The sequence below is a fragment of the Camellia sinensis genome, chromosome 2 (genome assembly GCF_055761805.1).
Source record: "Camellia sinensis isolate YWXY chromosome 2, ASM5576180v1, whole genome shotgun sequence".
Taxonomy (NCBI): domain Eukaryota; kingdom Viridiplantae; phylum Streptophyta; class Magnoliopsida; order Ericales; family Theaceae; genus Camellia; species Camellia sinensis.
In genome coordinates, this window is record NC_138962.1 from 156,060,569 (window position 1) to 156,065,383 (window position 4,815).

Consider the following 4,815-nt stretch of genomic DNA (forward strand, 5'->3'; position numbering starts at 1 on the left):
TTTAAAGATAGTTTAAGAGTAAACCCTTAAATTAATGATAAACTTTATAAATAAAAAGTAAATTTATAAACGTTCTCATAAATTTGTAAATAGTTTTTAGAGATACCTCTGATATGTAAATTCCCCAAAAATTAAAGTAGTTATTTGTAGATCCCAAAAAAATGGCTGAGGAATTGAGCCTAAAGCAAAAGGTATTAAATACTTGGGTAAGGCTTCTTTCCGGTCCTCATGTGAATTAGGGAGGATTGTTTGGGCTCATGAGACCTATTATAGACCCTGTTTCAATGATCTAAGCTATTCATTTTATTGGACCCTACGTGTATATTATCCATAAAAAAAAAAAGCCGATTAGATATTCGAAACCCCTTCATTTTATTAAATTTATAGCTAAAAAAATAAAGAGAAAATTAATGAAACATTTCTCTCAAACTTTGGATAGTAGAAGAGATCAAATATATATTTTTTTATTAGCTAAAGTCTCTCGATAAAATTTTTCTGTGATTATACTAGAAATTTTTTGAAATTTCTTTGTGACATTAGAGAAATTTTTGTCAGGGCAAAATTCCTGTCTCAAATTTTTTCAGTGAAAATGTTGTGGGACCCCAACTATTATGAATATATTTTATGTCATTTATCTTATAAAATTTTAATTAATTTTTTTAGATACAAATTCTATAAAATGTAGGGGATACTAATATCGAATCAACTTGATTTTTTTTTATGGATAATATACATGCAGAACCTGATAAAATGAATGATTTAAATTATCATAATATACACGTAGTGAGCCCCATGAGCCCGGACAATCCTCTCTGGTCCAAATTAGGACCGGAGAAGCCAACCCCTAAATATTTTACCTGCAAACAAACAGAAGGATCAAACATCTTGCAACATCTATGATAATATTTTTCTGACTAGCTACCCACATTGTCAAAACTGTCTGCAAAATCCTCTTATTCAAATTAAAAATTAATAATAACAAATAAAGGAACCTCTAATAACTCAAATTATGTTTGTATCAGAGAAAAAGGTTAATCCGTAAAGAGCCAAAACCATAACTACACAACCTCACAAAATGATATGAATATATGCGTACAGGAAGTTTTATAAAAAAAAAAAATTAAAAAAAAAAGAAAGAAGGAAAAAGAAAATTGAGAATAACATTTAAAATTAAGAATTTCACTGTTTGTTTATAGCTTCCCTCCTTTTCAAGGCAACCAGAGGTCAAAAAGTAATTCCTTCTGTTTTCTTTTTCTTTCTCTCCCTGAATCTGCAGAGTACCAAGAAGGGATATAGTACTTAAAATTCAAGTTAGCGAGAAAAAATTCCTTCACATTTCCATTGGCAAAGAGTCAACTGTGAGTATGAAGCTATATAGCAGCAATGAAACAAGAAAAAGCAATTGGTATTTAATCTGTTTAAGTTCTAACCTAGGTAAACACCTAATTTACCAAGAAACTAATATAGTTCAACATAGTTTTGTCCCATGAAAATGAACATAAAAAGATTTTGTGTTACTTTAGGTGTGTCTGGATCAAGAATTAAATGGGGATTTGTAGAGAAGAGAGAGAAAAAATAAAAAAAAACTTATATTTATTCACTTTCTTGTATTTTTTCGTTTCCTCCACAATAGTCATCCAAACAGAACTTAAATTATTACATAGGTTAATTACAGCAAAGCACATAAGCCATCTCCAAAGACCAGTCACTAGCATTCACTTCCAATCACAAAATGCTAAAGAGATAGAAAACAAATTCTGGGGATTCCATCAGATGATAAACATAAAAAAATTAAAAATTAAACAAATTTGACTATGGTTGCTCTTGTCTTGTTCATGAGATGTAAATATAATTTAACTATAAATACTTTTGATGTGCGGCATGAGGACTTAATACAAGAGGGCAGACTTTGATAAACTTTAATTGCTCTGATTCGCGGTTTAATTTTAATAGTACTGATCCTTAGCAAATGTCATTTACATGTAGAATTTATTTGGACTAACAGCACTCAGTGGAGATAAACAAGTGAATGGCTCAATAGCCATTACCAAGATCTTGCTCTTTATATCCAAATGTCAAAAAACCAAAGAAATGAGTAACAAAATAGAGCATTAGCTTTTGGTAATGTTTACAATTTCTTGTTTTTTGTTTATAGAAAACAGGAATCATGTTAATACTTATTTTCGTTAAAAACAAAAACAAAAAATATATATATTTGATAAACACATGTTCTGTATACATACAAAAACAAAAACAAAAACAAAAACAAGAAAACATGTTTGGTGATTTGTCATAAGGGGTAGTCGAAGGATAGGAAGTCAGAGGAAGGTATGATTTTGATTTATATATATATATATATATTTTTTCAAAACAAGTAAAAACACATTTTTTTTTTTGTTTCCTAGTAAATTTTGAATATTGTTTACAATTTTCGATTTGTTTTTTGAAAAAAAAAGTAAAATCAGTAAACATAACATTACTGAACATACCTTGGTTTTTGGTTTTATGATTTTTAATGTTCTCAGAGAGAGATAATTACCATAATATATGTTGTAAATCATTATTTGCAGAAACACTGATCACCCGAAAATTGAAATATCAACCTATCTTCAACACTCCCTTTCTTTCTCTAAGTAGCATTCCTCTGGCTTTTGGTGCAAATGAAAGCTCAACAGATGAGAACTTATCCAAACAAAAAAACTTAAACCAGCAAAGGAATGGAAGATTATACAATTTTTTTGTCTTAATTACTTGTGAAAGAGAAATAGAAGAGAAGTAAGAGAACTGCAAAGCTGGGGAGACATAAGTAAGTTGGGACTCCACCACTCCCTATTTTTATAGTTTCATTTTCATCCTTTGGCAAATAATGTGAATCTTTGGTATGTAAGTTATCTTAGGCCATTCTATGCCACCTTCCCTTTGGCATCTTTGTGGTAAGAGTTCACAAAACTGAATGTTCACTTGTTTTAACATGGAGAGGCAACGCACAATATTAGGGAGAGACTCCAATTTATCACAGAAGCTGATATAAAGCCTTGCAAATGATGTGAGGTTCCCCATCCACTCCGATAAAGTCACCAAACTATCACACTATGAGACAGAGAGCACTTGTAATGTAGTCAGGTGTTGAAGCCCATGACGAAGACATGTCAACTTTGGAAGCATTGAAATCTTTAAATACCGAAGATTCACAAGACCTTAAAAGCCATCGTCCTTGTCTAGCCAATCAAATGCTTCACAGTCAAATAATTGTAGCTTCTGGAGGGCAGTAAGGTGTTGGGTTCCTAGAGGCAGACAAGTGAGGCTATTACAAGAACTGATCTGAAGAGATTGAAGAGAAACCAAGTCCCTTAATCCGTCCTCTGGTAATTGTACTAGTTTATGACAGTAAATGATATGCAAATCCCTTAGAGAAGTGAGGTTTCTCAAACCTAGTTATGATGAAGATACTAGATCTTCACATGAGCAGATTGTGAGAATATATATATTGTATATATGGTATATTAGGGATTAGGCAATTTTAGGTAATTCCCTTTTCTTTGTATTTCGTTTTTCTGCTATAGATTAGGGTTATATAACTGATGCACTCTTTGTAAACATACAGAATTGAATGTACAGAGTTATTTGGAATTCTTACATGGTATCAGAGCCGTGTGTGAAACCCTAGCTCTGCCTTTAATCATTCGAAGTCGTCTCTGGTTCAAAGTTTCGAAGTTTTCTCTGGTTCGATGCTCTTTCTTCTTAATTTGTAGACTTCTCGTTTGTGGTTCTCTGGAGTCGCGATTGTACCAGACTCGCAATCAGCATCTGGTCTCGTCGGAATCGCGATCTACCCAGTGTCGGGATCATGAGCCATCTTTATTTCAGTCATTGTTCCATGCCTCCCAGGATTTCTCTCTCAATCGTGACCTATCTGCTTCGAATCGCAGCTCGTCATCTTCGATTTGCAATCCATCTGAGATTGGATCTAGTTTGCTTTCTTTGTCGCTTCATCTTTGTGGTTCGTCTCTCTCTCTAGAGGCCTCTCGTCCTCGACTTCAGCTTTAGGTTCTTAGCTTCAGTCTCTAATTCGACTTGGGTCTCTCTCATTTGGAGTCTGTATTGCTTCGTGGTTGGTTTGATCACATCTGGTACAATTTTGTTTTATTACAGTTTGGCTTTATTATAGTTTGGCCCATCCAATCTTTGTTTATTACACTTTGCCCCATCAGTTATCTTTTTTTTTTTGGTTCATTCTGATGTTGGATACCCATGAACTTCAACCTTCTACAAAGCTCAAGAAATGGCCACTAGCTTCAGATGAGTGTGCCTTCTGCCATCAGAGAGGTCATTGGAAGTATCATTGTCCTAAGAAAGGATGTTTGTCTGTTTTGCCTATGTCTGCCTCGTCTTCTCAGCAATTTCTGATCAAGTTCTGCGTTTCTCATTATGGTACTGTTCGGCCTCCCATCGGTTCTACTACATTTGTTCTGGCTCCTGATCCTGACTTGGCTTCCTTGATTGCTCATATTAGTTAGCTTCAGCATATATTGTCTACCTCCCAGCTATCTCCATCTGCCTCCGTTGTTTCCTCTCTTCATTCAGGTTTACTTGGGTCTTCTTCAAGTATCTCTTCGTCTGTCTAGCTTTTTGACTTTGGTGCCTCTCATCATATGACTCCTCATCTCTCTTTACTTCAGAATTGTACTTCCTCTCCATTTCCTATTACTGTTAATGCTACTAATGGGTCTAGTATGTCAGTTATATCTGTTAGGTCTGTCCTACCGTATTCTATGTCTGCAATCTCTATTCCATTTGTCTTATATGTTCCTCAGT

At 33.8% G+C, this 4,815-nt stretch overlaps 1 long non-coding RNA gene across 1 annotated transcript; it reads right to left on the reverse strand.

The window, feature by feature from the left end:
* Positions 1 to 937: 937 nt before the first annotated feature.
* On the reverse strand, positions 938 to 4,117 carry LOC114317869 (uncharacterized). The gene is made up of 2 exons (XR_003648804.2): positions 3,638 to 4,117; positions 938 to 1,270 (listed from the first exon to the last, which is right to left on the reverse strand). It is a non-coding gene; the product is annotated as an uncharacterized LOC114317869 (long non-coding RNA).
* Positions 4,118 to 4,815: the final 698 nt, after the last annotated feature.